The following is a 25759-nucleotide window of genomic DNA, read 5'->3' on the forward strand; positions in this document are numbered from 1 at the left end:
GCCCCAACTCCGATTCCCTGCCTCTGATTCCCCGCGTTCTATTCCCTGCCTCTGATTCCCCGCCTGTGATTACCCATCTCTGATTCACCACCTCTGATTCCCCACCTCTGATTCCCCATATCTAATTCCCCGCCTCTGTTTTCCCGCCTCTGATTCCCCGCCTCTGTTTCCCCATATCTGATTCCCCGCCTCTGAATCCCCAACTCTGATTCCCTGCCTCTGATTCCCTGCTTCTGATTCTAATTCCCCACCTCTGATTCCCCATCTCTGATTCCGCACATCTAATTCCCTGCCTCTGATTCCCCATCTCTGATTCCCCATATCTGATTCCCCGCCTTCTGTTCCCCACCTCTGATTCCCCGCCTCTGTTTACCCATATCTAAGTTCCCGACTCTGATTCCCCAACTTTGATTCCCCACCTCTGATTCCCCAGCTCTGATTCCCCGCCTCTGATTCCCCGCATCTGATTCCATGCATCTGATTCCCAGCCTCTGATTCCCTGCCTCTGATTCCCAACCTCTGGTTCCCCACCTCTGAATTCCCATATCTGATACACCGCCTCTGTTTCCCCGCCTCTGATTCCTCTCCTCTGTTTCCCCATGTCTGATCCCCGCCTCTATTTGCCCACCTCTGATTCCCCGCCTCTGTTTCCCCATATCTGATTCCCCGCCTCTGAATCCCCAACTCTGATTCCCTGCCTCTAATTTCCCAGCTCTGATTCCCCGCCTCTGATTCCCCATGTCTGATTTCCTGCCTCTGATTCCCTGCCTCTGATTACCCATGTCTGATTCACCCCCTCTGATTCCCCACCTCTGATTCCCCATCTCTGATTCCGCACATCCGATTCCCTGCCTCTGATTCCCCGCCTCTGATTCACCGCCTCTGATTCCCGGCCTCTGATTTCCCGCCTCTGATTCCCTGCCACTGATACCCCGCCCCTGATTCCCCGCCTCTGATTCCCCGCCTCTGTTTCCCCATATCTAAGTCCCCGCCTCTGTTTCCCCGCCTCTGATTCCCCGCCTCTGTTTCCCCATATCTAAGTCCCCGCCTCTGATTCCCCGCGTCTTATTCCCTGCTTCTGATTCTGATTCCCTGCCTCTGATTCCCCATCTCTGATTCCGCACATCTGATTCCCTGCCTCTGATTCCCCACCTCTGATTCCCCATATCTGATTCCCCGCCTCTGTTTCCCCGCCTCTGATTCCCCGCCTCTGTTTCCCCATATCTAAGTCCCCGCCTCTGATTCCCCAACTCTGATTCCCCACCTCTGATTCCCCAGCTCTGATTCCCCGCCTCTGATTGCCCGCATCTGATTCCCTGCATCTGATTCACAGCCTCTGATTCCCTGCCTGTGATTCCCAACCTCTGATTCCCCACCTCTGATTCCCCATATCTAATTCCCCGCCTCTGTTTCCCCGCCTCTGATTCCCCACCTCTGTTTCCCCATATCTGATTCCCCGCCTCTATTTGCCCACCTCTGATTCCCCACCTCAGTTTCCCCATATCTGATTCCCAGCATCTGATTCCCTGCATCTGATTCACAGCCTCTGATTCCCTGCCTGTGATTCCCAACCTCTGATTCCCCACCTCTGATTCCCTGCATCTAATTCCCCAGCTCTGATTCCCCGCCTCTGATTCCCCGTGTCTGATTTCCTGCCTCTGATTCCCTGCCTCTGATTACCCATGTCTGATTCACCGCCTCTGATTCCCCACCTCTGATTCCCCATCTCTGATTCCGCACATCCCATTCCCTGCCTCTGATTCCCCGCCTCTGATTCCCCGCCTCAGATTCCCCGTGTCTGATTTCCTGCCTCTGATTCCCCGCCTCTGATTACCCATGTCTGATTCAGCGCCTCTGATTCCCCACCTCTGATTCCCCACCTCTGATTCCGCACATCCGATTCCCTGCTTCTGATTCCCCGCCTCTGATTCACAGCCTCTGATTCCCCAGCTCTGATTCCCCGCCTCAGATTCCCCGCGTCTTATTCCCTGCTTCTGATTCTGATTCCCTGCCTCTGATTCCCCACCTCTGATTCCCCACCTCTGATTCCCCATATCTGATTCCCCGCCTCTGTTTCCCCGCCTCTGATTCCCCGCCACTGTTTCCCCATATCTGATTCCCCGCCTCTGAATCCCCAACTCTGATTCCCTGCATCTAATTCCCCAGCTCTGATTCCCCGCCTCTGATTCCCCGTGTCTGATTTCCTGCCTCTGATTACCCGCCTCTGATTACCCATGTCTGATTCACCGCCTCTGATTCTCCACCTCTGATTCCCCATCTCTGATTCCGCACATCCGATTCCCTGCCTCTGATTCCCCGCCTCTGATTCACCGCCTCTGATTCCCGGCCTCTGATTTCCCGCCTCTGATTCCCTGCCACTGATACCCCGCCCCTGATTCCCCACCTCTGATTCCCCATATCTGATTCCCCGCCTCTGTTTCCCCTCCTCTGATTCCCCGCCTCTGATTCCCCATATCTGATTCCCCGCCTCTGATTCCCCAACTCTGATTCCCCGCCTCTGATTCCCCAGCTCTGAATCCCCGCCTCTGATTCCCCGCGTCTGATTACCGGCCTCTGATTCCCCGCCTCTGATTCTCCATCTCTGATTCACAACCTCTGATTCCCCACCTCTGATTCCCCATATCTGATTCCCCGCCTCTGTTTCCCCGCCTCTGATTCCCCAGCTCTGATTAACAATATCTGATTCCCCGCCTCTGATTTCCCACCTCTGATTCCCCGCCTCTGATTCGCCAGCTATGATTCCCCGCCTCTGATTCCACAGCTCTGATTCCCCGCCTCTGATTCCCCGTGTTTGATTCCCTGCCTCTGATTCCCGGCCTCTGATTCCCCATCTCTGATTCACCGCCTTTGATTCGCCACCTCTGATTCCCCATATCTGATTCCCCGCCTCTGTTTCCCCGCCTCTGATTCCCCGCCTCTGATTCCCCATATCTCATTCCCCGCCTCTGAATCCCCATCTCTGATTCCCGGACTCTGATTCCCCACCTCTGATTCGCGGCCTCTTATTCCCGGCATCTGATTCCGGCCTCTGATCCCCGGCCTCTGATTCCCTGCTTCTGATTCTGATTCCCTGCCTCTGATTCCCCATCTCTGATTGCGCACATCTGATTCCCTGCCTCTGATTCCCCACCTCTGATTCCCCATATCTGATTCCCCGCGTCTGTTTCCCCGCCTCTGATTCCCCGCCTCTGTTTCCCAATATCTAAGTCCCCGCCTCTGATTCCCCAACTCTGATTCCCCACCTCTGATTCTCCAGCTCTGATTCCCCGCCTCTGATTCCCCGCATCTGATTCCCTGCATCTGATTCCAAGCCTCTGATTCCCTGCCTCTGATTCCCAACCTCTGATTCCCCACCTCTGATTCCCCATATCTGATTCCCCGCCTCTGTTTCCCCGCCTCTGATTCCCCGCCACTGTTTCCCCATATCTGATTCCCCGCCTCTGAATCCCCAACTCTGATTCCCTGCATCTAATTCCCCAGCTCTGATTCCCCGCCTCTGATTCCCCGTGTCTGATTTCCTGCCTCTGATTACCCGCCTCTGATTACCCATGTCTGATTCACCGCCTCTGATTCCCCACCTCTGATTCCCCATCTCTGATTCCGCACATCCGATTCCCTGCCTCTGATTCCCCGCCTCTGATTCACCGCCTCTGATTCCCGGCCTCTGATTTCCCGCCTCTGATTCCCTGCCACTGATACCCCGCCCCTGATTCCCCACCTCTGATTCCCCATATCTGATTCCCCGCCTCTGTTTCCCCTCCTCTGATTCCCCGCCTCTGATTCCCCATATCTGATTCCCCGCCTCTGATTCCCCAACTCTGATTCCCCGCCTCTGATTCCCCAGCTCTGAATCCCCGCCTCTGATTCCCCGCGTCTGATTACCGGCCTCTGATTCCCCGCCTCTGATTCTCCATCTCTGATTCACAACCTCTGATTCCCCACCTCTGATTCCCCATATCTGATTCCCCGCCTCTGTTTCCCCGCCTCTGATTCCCCAGCTCTGATTAACAATATCTGATTCCCCGCCTCTGATTCCCCACCTCTGATTCCCCGCCTCTGATTCGCCAGCTATGATTCCCCGCCTCTGATTCCACAGCTCTGATTCCCCGCCTCTGATTCCCCGTGTTTGATTCCCTGCCTCTGATTCCCGGCCTCTGATTCCCCATCTCTGATTCACCGCCTTTGATTCGCCACCTCTGATTCCCCATATCTGATTCCCCGCCTCTGTTTCCCCGCCTCTGATTCCCCGCCTCTGATTCCCCATATCTCATTCCCCGCCTCTGAATCCCCATCTCTGATTCCCGGACTCTGATTCCCCATCTCTGATTGCGCACATCTGATTCCCTGCCTCTGATTCCCCACCTCTGATTCCCCATATCTGATTCCCCGCCTCTGTTTCCCCGCCTCTGATTCCCCGCCTCTGTTTCCCAATATCTAAGTCCCCGCCTCTGATTCCCCAACTCTGATTCCCCACCTCTGATTCTCCAGCTCTGATTCCCCGCCTCTGATTCCCCGCATCTGATTCCCTGCATCTGATTCCAAGCCTCTGATTTCCTGCCTCTGATTCCCAACCTCTGATTCCCCACCTCTGATTTCCCATATCTGATTCCCCGCCTCTGTTTCCCCGCCTCTGATTCCCCGCCTCTGTTTCCCCATATCTGATTCCCGGCCTCTGATTCCCCGCCTCTGTTTCCCCATATCTGATTCCCGGCCTCTGATTCCCCGCCTCTGATTCCCCACCTCTGATTCCCTGCCTCTGATTCCCCATCTTCGATTCCGCACATTTGATTCCCTGCCTCTGATTCGCCGCCTCTGATTACCCGCCTCTGATTCCCTGCCTCTGATTCCCAACATCTGATTCCCCACCTCTGATTCCCCATATCTGATTCCCCGCCTGTTTCCCCGCCTCTGATTCCCCTCCTCGGATTCCCCAACTCTAATTCCCCGCCTCTGATTCCCCAGCTCTGATTCCCCGTGTTTGATTCCCTGCCTCTGATTCCCTGCCCTGATTCCCCATCTCTGTTTCACCGCCTTTGATTCCCCGCCTCAGATTCCCCGTGTCTGATTTCCTGCCTCTGATTCCCCGCCTCTGATTACCCATGTCTGATTCAGCGCCTCTGATTCCCCACCTCTGATTCCCCACCTCTGATTCCGCACATCCGATTCCCTGCTTCTGATTCCCCGCCTCTGATTCACAGCCTCTGATTCCCCAGCTCTGATTCCCCGCCTCAGATTCCCCGCGTCTTATTCCCTGCTTCTGATTCTGATTCCCTGCCTCTGATTCCCCACCTCTGATTCCCCACCTCTGATTCCCCATATCTGATTCCCCGCCTCTGTTTCCCCGCCTCTGATTCCCCGCCACTGTTTCCCCATATCTGATTCCCCGCCTCTGAATCCCCAACTCTGATTCCCTGCATCTAATTCCCCAGCTCTGATTCCCCGCCTCTGATTCCCCGTGTCTGATTTCCTGCCTCTGATTACCCGCCTCTGATTACCCATGTCTGATTCACCGCCTCTGATTCCCCACCTCTGATTCCCCATCTCTGATTCCGCACATCCGATTCCCTGCCTCTGATTCCCCGCCTCTGATTCACCGCCTCTGATTCCCGGCCTCTGATTTCCCGCCTCTGATTCCCTGCCACTGATACCCCGCCCCTGATTCCCCACCTCTGATTCCCCATATCTGATTCCCCGCCTCTGTTTCCCCTCCTCTGATTCCCCGCCTCTGATTCCCCATATCTGATTCCCCGCCTCTGATTCCCCAACTCTGATTCCCCGCCTCTGATTCCCCAGCTCTGAATCCCCGCCTCTGATTCCCCGCGTCTGATTACCGGCCTCTGATTCCCCGCCTCTGATTCTCCATCTCTGATTCACAACCTCTGATTCCCCACCTCTGATTCCCCATATCTGATTCCCCGCCTCTGTTTCCCCGCCTCTGATTCCCCGCCTCTGTTTCCCAATATCTAAGTCCCCGCCTCTGATTCCCCAACTCTGATTCCCCACCTCTGATTCCCCAGCTCTGATTCCCCGCCTCTGATTCCCCGCATCTGATTCCCTGCATCTGATTCACAGCCTCTGATTCCCTGCCTGTGATTCCCAACCTCTGATTCCCCACCTCTGATTCCCCATATCTAATTCCCCGCCTCTGTTTCCCCGCCTCTGATTCCCCGCCTCTGTTTCCCCATATCTGATTCCCCGCCTCTATTTGCCCACCTCTGATTCCCCACCTCAGTTTCCCCATATCTGATTCCCCGCATCTGATTCCCTGCATCTGATTCACAGCCTCTGATTCCCTGCCTGTGATTCCCAACCTCTGATTCCCCACCTCTGATTCCCTGCATCTAATTCCCCAGCTCTGATTCCCCGCCTCTGATTCCCCGTGTCTGATTTCCTGCCTCTGATTCCCCGCCTCTGATTACCCATGTCTGATTCACCGCCTCTGATTCCCCACCTCTGATTCCCCATCTCTGATTCCGCACATCCCATTCCCTGCCTCTGATTCCCCGCCTCTGATTCCCCGCCTCAGATTCCCCGTGTCTGATTTCCTGCCTCTGATTCCCCGCCTCTGATTACCCATGTCTGATTCAGCGCCTCTGATTCCCCACCTCTGATTCCCCACCTCTGATTCCGCACATCCGATTCCCTGCTTCTGATTCCACGCCTCTGATTCACAGCCTCTGATTCCCCAGCTCTGATTCCCCGCCTCAGATTCCCCGCGTCTTATTCCCTGCTTCTGATTCTGATTCCCTGCCTCTGATTCCCCATCTCTGATACCGCACATCTGATTCCCTGCCTCTGATTCCCCACCTCTGATTCCCCATATCTGATTCCCCGCCTCTGTTTCCCCGCCTCTGATTCCCGCGCTTCTGTTTCCCCATATCTAAGTCCCCGCCTCTGATTCCCCAACTCTGATTTCCCACCTCTGATTCCCCAGCTCTGATTCCCCACCTCTGATTCCCCATATCTGATTCCCCGCCTCTGTTTCCCCGCCTCTGATTCCCCGCCACTGTTTCCCCATATCTGATTCCCCGCCTCTGAATCCCCAACTCTGATTCCCTGCATCTAATTCCCCAGCTCTGATTCCCCGCCTCTGATTCCCCGTGTCTGATTTCCTGCCTCTGATTACCCGCCTCTGATTACCCATGTCTGATTCACCGCCTCTGATTCCCCACCTCTGATTCCCCATCTCTGATTCCGCACATCCGATTCCCTGCCTCTGATTCCCCGCCTCTGATTCACCGCCTCTGATTCCCGGCCTCTGATTTCCCGCCTCTGATTCCCTGCCACTGATACCCCGCCCCTGATTCCCCACCTCTGATTCCCCATATCTGATTCCCCGCCTCTGTTTCCCCTCCTCTGATTCCCCGCCTCTGATTCCCCATATCTGATTCCCCGCCTCTGATTCCCCAACTCTGATTCCCCGCCTCTGATTCCCCAGCTCTGAATCCCCGCCTCTGATTCCCCGCGTCTGATTACCGGCCTCTGATTCCCCGCCTCTGATTCTCCATCTCTGATTCACAACCTCTGATTCCCCACCTCTGATTCCCCATATCTGATTCCCCGCCTCTGTTTCCCCGCCTCTGATTCCCCAGCTCTGATTAACAATATCTGATTCCCCGCCTCTGATTCCCCACCTCTGATTCCCCGCCTCTGATTCGCCAGCTATGATTCCCCGCCTCTGATTCCACAGCTCTGATTCCCCGCCTCTGATTCCCCGTGTTTGATTCCCTGCCTCTGATTCCCGGCCTCTGATTCCCCATCTCTGATTCACCGCCTTTGATTCGCCACCTCTGATTCCCCATATCTGATTCCCCGCCTCTGTTTCCCCGCCTCTGATTCCCCGCCTCTGATTCCCCATATCTCATTCCCCGCCTCTGAATCCCCATCTCTGATTCCCGGACTCTGATTCCCCACCTCTGATTCGCGGCCTCTTATTCCCGGCATCTGATTCCGGCCTCTGATCCCCGGCCTCTGATTCCCTGCTTCTGATTCTGATTCCCTGCCTCTGATTCCCCATCTCTGATTGCGCACATCTGATTCCCTGCCTCTGATTCCCCACCTCTGATTCCCCATATCTGATTCCCCGCCTCTGTTTCCCCGCCTCTGATTCCCCGCCTCTGTTTCCCAATATCTAAGTCCCCGCCTCTGATTCCCCAACTCTGATTCCCCACCTCTGATTCTCCAGCTCTGATTCCCCGCCTCTGATTCCCCGCATCTGATTCCCTGCATCTGATTCCAAGCCTCTGATTCCCTGCCTCTGATTCCCAACCTCTGATTCCCCACCTCTGATTCCCCATATCTGATTCCCCGCCTCTGTTTCCCCGCCTCTGATTCCCCGCCACTGTTTCCCCATATCTGATTCCCCGCCTCTGAATCCCCAACTCTGATTCCCTGCATCTAATTCCCCAGCTCTGATTCCCCGCCTCTGATTCCCCGTGTCTGATTTCCTGCCTCTGATTACCCGCCTCTGATTACCCATGTCTGATTCACCGCCTCTGATTCCCCACCTCTGATTCCCCATCTCTGATTCCGCACATCCGATTCCCTGCCTCTGATTCCCCGCCTCTGATTCACCGCCTCTGATTCCCGGCCTCTGATTTCCCGCCTCTGATTCCCTGCCACTGATACCCCGCCCCTGATTCCCCACCTCTGATTCCCCATATCTGATTCCCCGCCTCTGTTTCCCCTCCTCTGATTCCCCGCCTCTGATTCCCCATATCTGATTCCCCGCCTCTGATTCCCCAACTCTGATTCCCCGCCTCTGATTCCCCAGCTCTGAATCCCCGCCTCTGATTCCCCGCGTCTGATTACCGGCCTCTGATTCCCCGCCTCTGATTCTCCATCTCTGATTCACAACCTCTGATTCCCCACCTCTGATTCCCCATATCTGATTCCCCGCCTCTGTTTCCCCGCCTCTGATTCCCCAGCTCTGATTAACAATATCTGATTCCCCGCCTCTGATTCCCCACCTCTGATTCCCCGCCTCTGATTCGCCAGCTATGATTCCCCGCCTCTGATTCCACAGCTCTGATTCCCCGCCTCTGATTCCCCGTGTTTGATTCCCTGCCTCTGATTCCCGGCCTCTGATTCCCCATCTCTGATTCACCGCCTTTGATTCGCCACCTCTGATTCCCCATATCTGATTCCCCGCCTCTGTTTCCCCGCCTCTGATTCCCCGCCTCTGATTCCCCATATCTCATTCCCCGCCTCTGAATCCCCATCTCTGATTCCCGGACTCTGATTCCCCACCTCTGATTCGCGGCCTCTTATTCCCGGCATCTGATTCCGGCATCTGATCCCCGGCCTCTGATTCCCTGCTTCTGATTCTGATTCCCTGCCTCTGATTCCCCATCTCTGATTGCGCACATCTGATTCCCTGCCTCTGATTCCCCACCTCTGATTCCCCATATCTGATTCCCCGCCTCTGTTTCCCCGCCTCTGATTCCCCGCCTCTGTTTCCCAATATCTAAGTCCCCGCCTCTGATTCCCCAACTCTGATTCCCCACCTCTGATTCTCCAGCTCTGATTCCCCGCCTCTGATTCCCCGCATCTGATTCCCTGCATCTGATTCCAAGCCTCTGATTTCCTGCCTCTGATTCCCAACCTCTGATTCCCCACCTCTGATTTCCCATATCTGATTCCCCGCCTCTGTTTCCCCGCCTCTGATTCCCCGCCTCTGTTTCCCCATATCTGATTCCCGGCCTCTGATTCCCCGCCTCTGATTCCCCACCTCTGATTCCCTGCCTCTGATTCCCCATCTTCGATTCCGCACATTTGATTCCCTGCCTCTGATTCGCCGCCTCTGATTACCCGCCTCTGATTCCCTGCCTCTGATTCCCAACATCTGATTCCCCACCTCTGATTCCCCATATCTGATTCCCCGCCTGTTTCCCCGCCTCTGATTCCCCTCCTCGGATTCCCCAACTCTAATTCCCCGCCTCTGATTCCCCAGCTCTGATTCCCCGTGTTTGATTCCCTGCCTCTGATTCCCTGCCCTGATTCCCCATCTCTGTTTCACAGCCTTTGATTCGCCACCTCTGATTCCCCATATCTGATTCCCCGCCTCTGTTTCCCCGCCTCTGATTCCCTGCCTCTGATTCCCAACCTCTGATTCCACACCTCTGATTCCCCATATCTGATTCCTCGCCTCTGTTTCCCCGCCTCTGATTACCCGCCCCTGTTTCCCCATATCTGATTCCCCGCCTCTGATTCCCCAACTCTGATTCCCCGCCTCTGATTCCCCAGCTCTGATTCCCCGCCTCTGTTTCCCATTATCTAAGTCCCCGCATCTGATTCCCCAACTCTGATTCCCCACCTCTGATTCTCCAGCTCTGATTCCCCACCTCTGATTCCCCATCTCTGATTCCGCACATCTGATTCCCTGCCTCTGATTCCCCGACTCTGATTCCCCAGCTCTGATTCCCCGCCTCTGATTCCCCAACTCTGATTCCCCGCCTCTGATTCCCCAGCTCTGATTCCCCGCCTCTGATTCACCGCCTTTGATTCGCCACCTCTGAATCCCCATATTTGATTCCTCGCCTCTGTTTCCCCGCCTCTGATTCCCCGCCTCTGATTCCCCATATCTCATTCCCCGCCTCTGATTCCCCATCTCTGATTCCCGGACTCTGATTCCCAACCTCTGATTCCCGGCCTCTTATTCCCGGCATCTGATTCCGGCCTCTAATTCCCGGCCTCTGATTCCCTGCTTCTGATTCTGATTCCCCACCTCTGATTCCCCATCTCTGATTCCGCACATCCGATTCCCTGCCTCTGATTCCCCGCCCCTGATTCACCGCCTCTGATTCCCGGCCTCTGATTTCCCGCCTCTGATTCCCTGCCACTGATACCCCGCCCCTGATTCCCCACCTCTGATTCCCCATATCTGATTCCCCGCCCCTGTTTCCCCAACTCTGATTCCCCGCCTCTGATTCCCCATATCTGATTCCCAGCATCTGATTCCCTGCATCTGATTCCAAGCCTCTGATTCCCTGCCTCTGATTCCCCAGCTCTGATTCCCCGCCTTTGATTCCCCCCGTCTGATTCCCAGCCTCTGAATCCCCGTGTCTGATTTCCTGCCTCTGATTCACCGCCTCTGATTCCCCATCTCTGATTCACCGCCTCTGATTCCCCACCTCTGATTCCCCATCTCTTATTCCGCACATGTGATTCCCTGCCTCTGATTCCCCGACTCTGATTCCCCAGCTCTGATTCCCCGCCTCTGATTCCCCAACTCTGATTCCCCGCCTCTGATTCCCCAGCTCTGATTCCCCGCCTCTGATTCACCGCCTTTGATTCGCCACCTCTGAATCCCCATATCTGATTCCTCGCCTCTGTTTCCCCGCCTCTGATTCCCTGCCTCTGATTCCCCATATCTCATTCCCCGCCTCTGATTCCCCATCTCTGATTCCCGGACTCTGATTCCCAACCTCTGATTCCCGGCCTCTTATTCCCGGCATCTGATTCCGGCCTCTAATTCCCGGACTCTGATTCCCTGCTTCTGATTCTGATTCCCCACCTCTGATTCCCCATCTCTGATTCCGCACATCCGATTGCCTGCCTCTGATTCCCCGCCCCTGATTCCCCACCTCTGATTCCCTATATCTGATTCCCCCCCTCTGTTTCCCCGCCTCTGATTCCCCGCCTCTGATTCCCCATATCTGATTCCCCGCCTCTGATTCCCCAACTCTGATTCCCCGCCTCTGATTCCCCAGCTCTGATTCCCCGCCTCTGATTCCCCGCATCTGATTCCCTGCATCTGATTCCAAGCCTCTGATTCCCTGCCTCTGATTCCCAACCTCTGATTCCCCACCTCTGATTCCCCATATCTGATTCCCCGCCTCTGTTTCCCCGCCTCTGATTCCCCGCCTCTGTTTCCCCATATCTAATTCCCAACCTCTGATGCCCCAACTCTGATTCCCTGCCTCTGATTCCCCGCGTTCTATTCCCTGCCTCTGATTCCACGCCTGTGATTCCCCATCTCTGATTCACCACCTCTGATTCCCCACCTCTGATTCCCCATATCTAATTCCCCGCCTCTGTTTTCCCGCCTCTGATTCCCCACCTCTGTTTCCCCATATCTGATTCCCCGCCTCTGAATCCCCAACTCTGATTCCCTGCCTCTGATTCCCTGCTTCTGATTCTGATTCCCCACCTCTGATTCCCCATCTCTGATTCCGCACATCTAATTCCCTGCCTCTGATTCCCCATCTCTGATTCCCCATATCTGATTCCCCGCCTTCTGTTCCCCACCTCTGATTCCCCGCTTCTGTTTCCCCATATCTAAGTCCCCGACTCTGATTCCCCAACTTTGATTCCACACCTCTGATTCCCCAGCTCTGATTCCCCGCCTCTGATTCCCCGCATCTGATTCCATGCATCAGATTCCCAGCCTCTGATTCCCTGCCTCTGATTCCCAACCTCTGATTCCCCACCTCTGATTCCCCATATCTGATTCCCCGCCTCTGTTTCCCCGCCTCTGATTCCGCTCCTCTGTTTCCCCATATCTGATCCCCGCCTCTATTTGCCCGCCTCTGATTCCCCGCCTCTGTTTCCCCATATCTGATTCCCCGCCTCTTAATCCCCAACTCTGATTCCCTGCCTCTAATTTCCCAGCTCTGATTCCCCGCCTCTGATTCCCCGTGTCTGATTTCCTGCCTCTGATTCCCCGCCTCTGATTACCCATGTCTGATTCACCGCCTCAGATTCCCCACCTCTGATTCCCCATCTCTGATTCGGCACATCCGATTCCCTGCCTCTGATTCCCCGCCTCTGATTCACTGCCTCTGATTCCCCAGCTCTGATTCCCCGCCTCTGATTCCCCGCGTCTTATTCCCTGCTTCTGATTCTGATTCCCTGCCTCTGATTCCCCATCTCTGATTCCGCACATCTGATTCCCTGCCTCTGATTCCCCACCTCTGATTCCCCATATCTGATTCCCCGCCTCTGTTTCCCCGCCTCTGATTCCCCGCCTCTGTTTCCCCATATCTAAGTGCCCGCCTCTGATTCCCCAACTCTGATTCCCCACCTCTGATTCCCCAGCTCTGATTCCCCGCCTCTGATTCCCCGCATCTGATTCCCTGCATCTGATTCCCAGCCTCTGATTCCCTGCCTGTGATTCCCAACCTCTGATTCCCCACCTCTGATTCCCCATATCTGATTCCCCGCCTCTGTTTCCCCGCCTCTGATTCCCCGCCACTGTTTCCCCATATCTGATTCCCCGCCTCTGAATCCCCAACTCTGATTCCCTGCATCTAATTCCCCAGCTCTGATTCCCCGCCTCTGATTCCCCGTGTCTGATTTCCTGCCTCTGATTCCCCGCCTCTGATTACCCATGTCTGATTCACCGCCTCTGATTCCCCACCTCTGATTCCCCATCTCTGATTCCGCACATCCGATTCCCTGCCTCTGATTCCCCGCCTCTGATTCACCGCCTCTGATTCCCGGCCTCTGATTTCCCGCCTCTGATTCCCTGCCACTGATACCCCGCCCCTGATTCCCCACCTCTGATTCCCCATATCTGATTCCCCGCCTCTGTTTCCCCGCCTCTGATTCCCCGCCTCTGATTCCCCATATCTGATTCCCCGCCTCTGATTCACCAACTCTGATTCCCCGCCTCTGATTCCCCAGCTCTGAATCCCAGCCTCTGATTCCCCGCGTCTGATTACCGGCCTCTGATTCCCCGCCTCTGATTCTCCATCTCTGATTCACAACATCTGATTCCCCACCTCTGATTCCCCATATCTGATTCCCCGCCTCTGTTTCCCCGCCTCTGATTCCCCACCTCTGATTAACAATATCTGATTCCCCGCCTCTGATTCCCCACCTCTGATTCCCGGCCTCTGATTCGCCAGCTATGATTCCCCGCCTCTGATTCCCCAGCTCTGATTCCCCGCCTCTGATTCCCCGTGTTTGATTCCCTGCCTCTTATTCCCGGCCTCTGATTCCCCATCTCAGATTCACCGCCTTTGATTCGCCACCTCTGATTCCCCATATCTGATTCCCCGCCTCTGTTTCCCCGCCTCTGATTCCCCGCCTCTGATTCCCCATATCTCATTCCCCGCCTCTGAATCCCCATCTCTGATTCCCGGACTCTGATTCCCCACCTCTGATTCCCGGCCTCTTATTCCCGGCATCTGATTCCGGCCTCTGATCCCCGGCCTCTGATTCCCTGCTTCTGATTCTGATTCCCTGCATCTGATTCCCCATCTCTGATTGCGCACATCTGATTCCCTGCCTCTGATTCCCCACCTCTGATTCCCCATATCTGATTCCCCGCCTCTGTTTCCCCGCCTCTGATTCCCCGCCTCTGTTTCCCAATATCTAAGTCCCCGCCTCTGATTCCCCAAATCTGATTCCCCACCTCTGATTCTCAAGCTCTGATTCCCCACCTCTGATTCCCTATCTCTGATTCCGCACATCTGATTCCCTGCCTCTGATTCCCCGACTCTGATTCCCCAGCTCTGATTCCCCGCCTCTGATTCCCCAACTCTGATTCCCCGCCTCTGATTCCCCAGCTCTGATTCCCCGCCTCTGATTCACCGCCTTTGATTCGCCACCTCTGAATCCCCATATTTGATTCCTCGCCTCTGTTTCCCCGCCTCTGATTCCCCGCCTCTGATTCCCCATATCTCATTCCCCGCCTCTGATTCCCCATCTCTGATTCCCGGACTCTGATTCCCAACCTCTGATTCCCGGCCTCTTATTCCTGGCATCTGATTCCGGCCTCTAATTCCCGGCCTCTGATTCCCTGCTTCTGATTCTGATTCCCCACCTCTGATTCCCCATCTCTGATTCCGCACATCCGATTCCCTGCCTCTGATTCCCCGCCCCTGAGTAACCGCCTCTGATTCCCGGCCTCTGATTTCCCGCCTCTGATTCCCTGCCACTGATACCCCGCCCCTGATTCCCCACCTCTGATTCCCCATATCTGATTCCCGGCCTCTGTTTCCACGCCTCTGATTCCCCGCCTCTGATTCCCCATATCTGATTCCCCGCCTCTGATTCCCCAACTCTGATTCCCTGCCTCTGATTCCCCAGCTCTGATTCCCTGCCTCTGATTCCCAACCTCTGATTCCCCACCTCTGATTCCCCATATCTGATTCCCCGCCTCTGTTTCCCCGCCTCTGATTCCCCGCCTCTGTTTCCCCATATCTAATTCCCAACCTCTGATGCCCCAACTCCGATTCCCTGCCTCTGATTCCCCGCGTTCTATTCCCTGCCTCTGATTCCCCGCCTGTGATTACCCATCTCTGATTCACCACCTCTGATTCCCCACCTCTGATTCCCCATATCTAATTCCCCGCCTCTGTTTTCCCGCCTCTGATTCCCCGCCTCTGTTTCCCCATATCTGATTCCCCGCTTCTGAATCCCCAACTCTGATTCCCTGCCTCTGATTCCCTGCTTCCGATTCTAATTCCCCACCTCTGATTCCCCATCTCTGATTCCGCACATCTAATTCCCTGCCTCTGATTCCCCATCTCTGATTCCCCATATCTGATTCCCCGCCTTCTGTTCCCCACCTCTGATTCCCCGCCTCTGTTTCCCCATATCTAAGTCCCCGACTCTGATTCCCCAACTTTGATTCCCCACCTCTGATTCCCCAGCTCTGATTCCCCGCCTCTGATTCCCCGCATCTGATTCCATGCATCTGATTCCCAGCCTCTGATTCCCTGCCTCTGATTCCCAACCTCTGATTCCCCACCTCTGAATTCCCATATCTGATACACCGCCTCTGTTTCCCCGCCTCTGATTCCTCTCCTCTGTTTCCCCATGTCTGATCCCCGCCTCTATTGGCCCACCTCTGATTCCCCGCCTCTCTTTCCCCATATCTGATTCCCCGCCTCTGAATCCCCAACTCTGATTCCCTGCCTCTAATTTCCCAGCTCTGATTCCCCGCCTCTGATTCCCCATGTCTGATTTCCTGCCTCTGATTCCCTGCCTCTGATTACCCATGTCTGATTCACCCCCTCTGATTCCCCACCTCTGATTCCCCATCTCTGATTCCGCACATCCGATTCCCTGCCTCTGATTCCCCGCCTCTGATTCACCGCCTCTGATTCCCGGCCTCTGATTTCCCGCCTCTGATTCCCTGCAACTGATACCCCGCCCCTGATTCCCCGCCTCTGATTCCCCGCCTCTGTTTCCCCATATCTAAGTCCCCGCCTCTGTTTCCCCGCCTCTGATTCCCCGCCTCTGTTTCCCCATATCTAAGTCCCCGCCTCTGATTCCCCGCGTCTTATTCCCTGCTTCTGATTCTGATTCCCTGCCTCTGATTCCCCATCTCTGATTCCGCACATCTGATTCCCTGCCTCTGATTCCCCACCTTTGATTCCCCATATCTGATTCCCCGTCTCTGTTTCCCCGCCTCTGATTCCCCGCCTCTGTTTCCCCATATCTAAGTCCCCGCCTCTGATTCCCCAACTCTGATTCCCCACCTCTGATTCCCCAGCTCTGATTCCCCGCCTCTGATTCCCCGCATCTGATTCCCTGCATCTGATTCACAGCCTCTGATTCCCTGCCTGTGATTCCCAACCTCTGATTCCCCACCTCTGATTCCCCATATCTAATTCCCCGCCTCTGTTTCCCCGCCTCTGATTCCCCGCCTCTGTTTCCCCATATCTGATTCCCCGCCTCTATTTGCCCACCTCTGATTCCCCACCTCAGTTTCCCCATATCTGATTCCCCGCATCTGATTCCCTGCATCTGATTCACAGCCTCTGATTCCCTGCCTGTGATTCCCAACCTCTGATTCCCCACCTCTGATTCCCTGCATCTAATTCCCCAGCTCTGATTCCCCGCCTCTGATTCCCCGTGTCTGATTTCCTGCCTCTGATTCCCTGCCTCTGATTACCCATGTATGATTCACCGCCTCTGATTCCCCACCTCTGATTCCCCATCTCTGATTCCGCACATCCCATTCCCTGCCTCTGATTCCCCGCCTCTGATTCCCCGCCTCAGATTCCCCGTGTCTGATTTCCTGCCTCTGATTCCCCGCCTCTGATTACCCATGTCTGATTCAGGGCCTCTGATTCCCCACCTCTGATTCCCCACCTCTGATTCCGCACATCCGATTCCCTGCTTCTGATTCCCCGCCTCTGATTCACAGCCTCTGATTCCCCAGCTCTGATTCCCCGCCTCAGATTCCCCGCGTCTTATTCCCTGCTTCTGATTCTGATTCCCTGCCTCTGATTCCCCATCTCTGATACCGCACATCTGATTCCCTGCCTCTGATTCCCCACCTCTGATTCCACATATCTGATTCCCCGCCTCTGCTTCCCCGCCTCTGATTCCCGCGCTTCTGTTTCCCCATATCTAAGTCCCCGCCTCTGATTCCCCAACTCTGATTTCCCACCTCTGATTCCCCAGCTCTGATTCCCCACCTCTGATTCCCCATATCTGATTCCCCGCCTCTGTTTCCCCGCCTCTGATTCCCCGCCACTGTTTCCCCATATCTGATTCCCCGCCTCTGAATCCCCAACTCTGATTCCCTGCATCTAATTCCCCAGCTCTGATTCCCCGCCTCTGATTCCCCGTGTCTGATTTCCTGCCTCTGATTACCCGCCTCTGATTACCCATGTCTGATTCACCGCCTCTGATTCCCCACCTCTGATTCCCCATCTCTGATTCCGCACATCCGATTCCCTGCCTCTGATTCCCCGCCTCTGATTCACCGCCTCTGATTCCCGGCCTCTGATTTCCCGCCTCTGATTCCCTGCCACTGATACCCCGCCCCTGATTCCCCACCTCTGATTCCCCATATCTGATTCCCCGCCTCTGTTTCCCCTCCTCTGATTCCCCGGCTCTGATTCCCCATATCTGATTCCCCGCCTCTGATTCCCCAACTCTGATTCCCCGCCTCTGATTCCCCAGCTCTGAATCCCCGCCGCTGATTCCCCGCGTCTGATTACCGGCCTCTGATTCCCCGCCTCTGATTCTCCATCTCTGATTCACAACCTCTGATTCCCCACCTCTGATTCCCCATATCTGATTCCCTGCCTCTGTTTCCCCGCCTCTGATTCCCCGCCTCTGTTTCCCCATATCTAAGTCCCCGCCTCTGATTCCCCAACTCTGATTCCCCACCTCTGATTCCCCAGCTCTGATTCCCCGCCTCTGATTCCCCGCATCTGATTCCCTGCATCTGATTCACAGCCTCTGATTCCCTGCCTGTGATTCCCAACCTCTGATTCCCCACCTCTGATTCCCCATATCTAATTCCCCGCCTCTGTTTCCCCGCCTCTGATTCCCCGCCTCTGTTTCCCCATATCTGATTCCCCGCCTCTATTTGCCCACCTCTGATTCCCCACCTCAGTTTCCCCATATCTGATTCCCCGCATCTGATTCCCTGCATCTGATTCACAGCCTCTGATTCCCTGCCTGTGATTCCCAACCTCTGATTCCCCACCTCTGATTCCCTGCATCTAATTCCCCAGCTCTGATTCCCCGCCTCTGATTCCCCGTGTCTGATTTCCTGCCTCTGATTCCCCGCCTCTGATTACCCATGTCTGATTCACCGCCTCTGATTCCCCACCTCTGATTCCCCATCTCTGATTCCGCACATCCCATTCCCTGCCTCTGATTCCCCGCCTCTGATTCCCCGCCTCAGATTCCCCGTGTCTGATTTCCTGCCTCTGATTCCCCGCCTCTGATTACCCATGTCTGATTCAGCGCCTCTGATTCCCCACCTCTGATTCCCCACCTCTGATTCCGCACATCCGATTCCCTGCTTCTGATTCCCCGCCTCTGATTCACAGCCTCTGATTCCCCAGCTCTGATTCCCCGCCTCAGATTCCCCGCGTCTTATTCCCTGCTTCTGATTCTGATTCCCTGCCTCTGATTCCCCATCTCTGATACCGCACATCTGATTCCCTGCCTCTGATTCCCCACCTCTGATTCCCCATATCTGATTCCCCGCCTCTGTTTCCCCGCCTCTGATTCGCGCGCTTCTGTTTCCCCATATCTAAGTCCCCGCCTCTGATTCCCCAACTCTGATTTCCCACCTCTGATTCCCCAGCTCTGATTCCCCAACTCTGATTCCCCATATCTGATTCCCCGCCTCTGTTTCCCCGCCTCTGATTCCCCGCCACTGTTTCCCCATATCTGATTCCCCGCCTCTGAATCCCCAACTCTGATTCCCTGCATCTAATTCCCCAGCTCTGATTCCCCGCCTCTGATTCCCCGTGTCTGATTTCCTGCCTCTGATTACCCGCCTCTGATTACCCATGTCTGATTCACCGCCTCTGATTCCCCACCTCTGATTCCCCATCTCTGATTCCGCACATCCGATTCCCTGCCTCTGATTCCCCGCCTCTGATTCACCGCCTCTGATTCCCGGCCTCTGATTTCCCGCCTCTGATTCCCTGCCACTGATACCCCGCCCCTGATTCCCCACCTCTGATTCCCCATATCTGATTCCCCGCCTCTGTTTCCCCTCCTCTGATTCCCCGCCTCTGATTCCTCATATCTGATTCCCCGCCTCTGATTCCCCAACTCTGATTCCCCGCCTCTGATTCCCCAGCTCTGAATCCCCGCCTCTGATTCCCCGCGTCTGATTACCGGCCTCTGATTCCCCGCCTCTGATTCTCCATCTCTGATTCACAACCTCTGATTCCCCACCTCTGATTCCACATATCTGATTCCCCGCCTCTGTTTCCCCGCCTCTGATTCCCCAGCTCTGATTAACAATATCTGATTCCCCGCCTCTGATTCCCCACCTCTGATTCCCCGCCTCTGATTCGCCAGCTATGATTCCCCGCCTCTGATTCCACAGCTCTGATTCCCCGCCTCTGATTCCCCGTGTTTGATTCCCTGCCTCTGATTCCCGGCCTCTGATTCCCCATCTCTGATTCACCGCCTTTGATTCGCCACCTCTGATTCCCCATATCTGATTCCCCGCCTCTGTTTCCCCGCCTCTGATTCCCCGCCTCTGATTCCCCATATCTCATTCCCCGCCTCTTAATCCCCATCTCTGATTCCCGGACTCTGATTCACCACCTCTGATTCGCGGCCTCTTATTCCCGGCATCTGATTCCGGCCTCTGATCCCCGGCCTCTGATTCCCTGCTTCTGATTCTGAATCCCTGCCTCTGATTCCCCATCTCTGATTGCGCACATCTGATTCCCTGCCTCTGATTCCCCACCTCTGATTCCCCATATCTGATTCCCCGCCTCTGTTTCCCCGCCTCTGATTCCCCGCCTCTGTTTCCCAATATCTAAGTCCCCGCCTCTGATTCCCCAACTCTGATTCCCCACCTCTGATTCTCCAGCTCTGATTCCCCGCCTCTGATTCCCCGCATCTGATTCCCTGCATCTGATTCCAAGCCTCTGATTCCCTGCCTCTGATTCCCAACCTCTGATTCCCCACCTCTGATTTCCCATATCTGATTCCCCGCCTCTGTTTCCCCGCCTCTGATTCCCCGCCTCTGTTTCCCCATATCTGATTCCCGGCCTCTGATTCCCCGCCTCTGATTCCCCACCTCTGATTCCCTGCCTCTGATTCCCCATCTTCGATTCCGCACATCTGATTCCCTGCCTCTGATTCCCCGCCTCTGATTACCCGCCTCTGATTCCCTGCCTCTGATTCCCAACATCTGATTCCCCACCTCTGATTCCCCATATCTGATTCCCCGCCTGTTTCCCCGCCTCTGATTCCCCTCCTCGGATTCCCCAACTCTAATTCCCCGCCTCTGATTCCCCAGCTCTGATTCCCCGTGTTTGATTCCCTGCCTCTGATTCCCTGCCCTGATTCCCCATCTCTGTTTCACCGCCTTTGATTCGCCACCTCTGATTCCCCATATCTGATTCCCCGCCTCTGTTTCCCCGCCTCTGATTCCCTGCCTCTGATTCCCAATCTCTGATTCCACACCTCTGATTCCCCATATCTGATTCCTCGCCTCTGTTTCCCCGCCTCTGATTACCCGCCCATGTTTCCCCATATCTGATTCCCCGCCTCTGATTCCCCAACTCTGATTCCCCGCCTCTGATTCCCCAGCTCTGATTCCCCGCCTCTGTTTCCCAATATCTAAGTCCCCGCATCTGATTCCCCAACTCTGATTCCCCACCTCTGATTCTCCAGCTCTGATTCCCCGCCTCTGATTCCCCAGCTCTGATTCCCCGCCTCTGATTCCCCAACTCTGATTCCCCGCCTCTGATTCCCCAGCTCTGATTTCCCGCCTCTGATTCACCGCCTTTGATTCGCCACCTCTGAATCCCCATATTTGATTCCTCGCCTCTGTTTCCCCGCCTCTGATTCCCCGCCTCTGATTCCCCATATCTCATTCCCCGCCTCTGATTCCCCATCTCTGATTCCCGGACTCTGATTCCCAACTTCTGATTCCCGGCCTCTTATTCCCGGCATCTGATTCCGGCCTCTAATTCCCGGCCTCTGATTCCCTGCTTCTGATTCTGATTCCCCACCTCTGATTCCCCATCTCTGATTCCGCACATCCGATTCCCTGCCTCTGATTCCCCGCCCCTGATTCACCGCCTCTTATTCCCGGCCTCTGATTTCCCGCCTCTGATTGCCTGCCACTGATACCCCGCCCCTGATTCCCCACCTCTGATTCCCCATATCTGATTCCCCGCCCCTGTTTCCCCAACTCTGATTCCCCGCCTCTGATTCCCCATATCTGATTCCCCGCATCTGATTCCCTGCATCTGATTCCAAGCCTCTGATTCCCTGCCTCTGATTCCCAACCTCTGATTCCCCACCTCTGATTCCCCATATCTGATTCCCCGCCTCTGTTTCCCCGCCTCTGATTCCCCGCCTCTGTTTCCCCATACCTAATTCCCAACCTCTGATGCCCCAACTCTGATTCCCTGCCTCTGATTCCCCGCGTTCTATTCCCTGCCTCTGATTCCCCGCCTGTGATTCCCCATCTCTGATTCACCACCTCTGATTCCCCGCCTCTGATTCCCCATATCTAATTCCCCGCCTCTGTTTTCCCGCCTCTGATTCCCCGCCTCTGTTTCCCCATATCTGATTCCCCGCCTCTGAATCCCCAACTCTGATTCCCTGCCTCTGATTCCCTGCTTCTGATTCTGATTCCCCACCTCTGATTCCCCATCTCTGATTCCGCACATCTAATTCCCTGCCTCTGATTCCCCATCTCTGATTCCCCATATCTGATTCCCCGCCTTCTGTTCCCTACCTCTGATTCCCCGCCTCTGTTTCCCCATATCTAAGTCCCCGACTCTGATTCCCCAACTTTGATTCCCCACCTCTGATTCCCCAGCTCTGATTCCCCGCCTCTGATTCCCCGCATCTGATTCCATGCATCTGATTCCCAGCCTCTGATTCCCTGCCTCTGATTCACAACCTCTGATTCCCCACCTCTGATTCCCCATATCTGATTCCCCGCCTCTGTTTCCCCGCCTCTGATTCCCCTCCTCTGTTTCCCCATGTCTGATCCCCGCCTCTATTTGCCCGCCTCTGATTCCCCACCTCTGTTTCCCCATATCTGATTCCCCGCCTCTGAATCCCCAACTCTGATTCCCTGCCTCTAAGTTCCCAGCTCTGATTCCCCGCCTCTGATTCCCCGTGTCTGATTTCCTGCCTCTGATTCCCCGCCTCTGATTACCCATGTCTAATTCACCGCCTCTGATTCCCCACCTCTGATTCCCCACCTCTGATTCTCCAGCTCTGATTCCCCGCCTCTGATTCCCCGCATCTGATTCCCTGCATCTGATTCCAAGCCTCTGATTCCCTGCCTCTGATTCCCAACCTCTGATTCCCCACCTCTGATTTCCCATATCTGATTCCCCGCCTCTGTTTCCCCGCCTCTGATTCCCCGCCTCTGTTTCCCCATATCTGATTCCCGGCCTCTGATTCCCCGCCTCTGATTCCCCACCTCTGATTCCCTGCCTCTGATTCCCCATCTTCGATTCCGCACATCTGATTCCCTGCCTCTGATTCCCCGCCTCTGATTACCCGCCTCTGATTCCCTGCCTCTGATTCCCAACATCTGATTCCCCACCTCTGATTCCCCATATCTGATTCCCCGCCTCTGATTACCCGCCTCTGATTCCCTGCCTCTGATTCCCAACATCTGATTCCCCACCTCTGATTCCCCATATCTGATTCCCCGCCTGTTTCCCCGCCTCTGATTCCCCTCCTCGGATTCCCCAACTCTAATTCCCTGCCTCTGATTCCCTGCCCTGATTCCCCATCTCTGTTTCACCGCCTTTGATTCGCCACCTCTGATTCCCCATATCTGATTCCCCGCCTCTGTTTCCCCGCCTCTGATTCCCTGCCTCTGATTCCCAACCTCTGATTCCACACCTCTGATTCCCCATATCTGATTCCTCGCCTCTGTTTCCCCGCCTCTGATTACCCGCCCCTGTTTCCCCATATCTGATTCCCCGCCTCTGATTCCCCAACTCTGATTCCCCGCCTCTGATTCCCCAGCTCTGATTCCCCGCCTCTGTTTCCCAATATCTAAGTCCCCGCATCTGATTCCCCAACTCTGATTCCCCACCTCTGATTCACCAACTCTGATTCCCCGCCTCTGATTCCCCAGCTCTGAATCCCAGCCTCTGATTCCCCGCGTCTGATTACCGGCCTCTGATTCCCCGCCTCTGATTCTCCATCTCTGATTCACAACATCTGATTCCCCACCTCTGATTCCCCATATCTGATTCCCCGCCTCTGTTTCCCCGCCTCCGATTCCCCACCTCTGATTAACAATATCTGATTCCCCGCCTCTGATTCCCCACCTCTGATTCCCGGCCTCTGATTCGCCAGCTATGATTCCCCGCCTCTGATTCCCCAGCTCTGATTCCCCGCCTCTGATTCCCCGTGTTTGATTCCCTGCCTCTTATTCCCGGCCTCTGATTCCCCATCTCAGATTCACCGCCTTTGATTCGCCACCTCTGATTCCCCATATCTGATTCCCCGCCTCTGTTTCCCCGCCTCTGATTCCCCGCCTCTGATTCCCCATATCTCATTCCCCGCCTCTGAATCCCCATCTCTGATTCCCGGACTCTGATTCCCCACCTCTGATTCCCGGCCTCTTATTCCCGGCATCTGATTCCGGCCTCTGATCCCCGGCCTCTGATTCCCTGCTTCTGATTCTGATTCCCTGCCTCTGATTCCCCATCTCTGATTGCGCACATCTGATTCCCTGCCTCTGATTCCCCACCTCTGATTCCCCATATCTGATTCCCAGCCTCTGTTTCCCCGCCTCTGATTCCCCGCCTCTGTTTCCCAATATCTAAGTCCCCGCCTCTGATTCCCCAAATCTGATTCCCCACCTCTGATTCTCAAGCTCTGATTCCCCACCTCTGATTCCCTATCTCTGATTCCGCACATCTGATTCCCTGCCTCTGATTCCCCGACTCTGATTCCCCAGCTCTGATTCCCCGCCTCTGATTCCCCAACTCTGATTCCCCGCCTCTGATTCCCCAGCTCTGATTCCCCGCCTCTGATTCACCGCCTTTGATTCGCCACCTCTGAATCCCCATATTTGATTCCTCGCCTCTGTTTCCCCGCCTCTGATTCCCCGCCTCTGATTCCCCATATCTCATTCCCTGCCTCTGATTCCCCATCTCTGATTCCCGGACTCTGATTCCCAACCTCTGATTCCCGGCCTCTTATTCCTGGCATCTGATTCCGGCCTCTAATTCCCGGCCTCTGATTCCCTGCTTCTGATTCTGATTCCCCACCTCTGATTCCCCATCTCTGATTCCGCACATCCGATTCCCTGCCTCTGATTCCCCGCCCCTGAGTAACCGCCTCTGATTCCCGGCCTCTGATTTCCCGCCTCTGATTCCCTGCCACTGATACCCCGCCCCTGATTCCCAACCTCTGATTCCCCATATCTGATTCCCGGCCTCTGTTTCCACGCCTCTGATTCCCCGCCTCTGATTCCCCATATCTGATTCCCCGCCTCTGATTCCCCAACTCTGATTCCCCGCCTTTGATTCCCCAGCTCTGATTCCCCGCCTCTGATTCCCCGCATCTGATTTCCTGCATCTGATTCCAAGCCTCTGATTCCCTGCCTCTGATTCCCAACCTCTGATTCCCCACCTCTGATTCCCCATATCTGATTCCCCGCCTCTGTTTCCCCGCCTCTGATTCCCCGCCTCTGTTTCCCCATATCTAATTCCCAACCTCTGATGCCCCAACTCCGATTCCCTGCCTCTGATTCCCCGCGTTCTATTCCCTGCCTCTGATTCCCCGCCTGTGATTACCCATCTCTGATTCACCACCTCTGATTCCCCACCTCTGATTCCCCATATCTAATTCCCCGCCTCTGTTTTCCCGCCTCTGATTCCCCGCCTCTGTTTCCCCATATCTGATTCCCCGCCTCTGAATCCCCAACTCTGATTCCCTGCCTCTGATTCCCTGCTTCTGATTCTAATTCCCCACCTCTGATTCCCCATCTCTGATTCCGCACATCTAATTCCCTGCCTCTGATTCCCCATCTCTGATTCCCCATATCTGATTCCCCGCCTTCTGTTCCCCACCTCTGATTCCCCGCCTCTGTTTCCCCATATCTAAGTCCCCGACTCTGATTCCCCAACTTTGATTCCCCACCTCTGATTCCCCAGCTCTGATTCCCCGCCTCTGATTCCCCGCATCTGATTCCATGCATTTGATTCACAGCCTCTGATTCCCTGCCTCTGATTCCCAACCTCTGATTCCCCACCTCTGAATTCCCATATCTGATACACCGCCTCTGTTTCCCCGCCTCTGATTCCTCTCCTCTGTTTCCCCATGTCTGATCCCCGCCTCTATTTGCCCA

This window comes from Narcine bancroftii, unplaced genomic scaffold (genome assembly GCF_036971445.1).
Source record: "Narcine bancroftii isolate sNarBan1 unplaced genomic scaffold, sNarBan1.hap1 Scaffold_160, whole genome shotgun sequence".
In the NCBI taxonomy this organism is placed as follows: Eukaryota; Metazoa; Chordata; class Chondrichthyes; order Torpediniformes; family Narcinidae; genus Narcine; species Narcine bancroftii.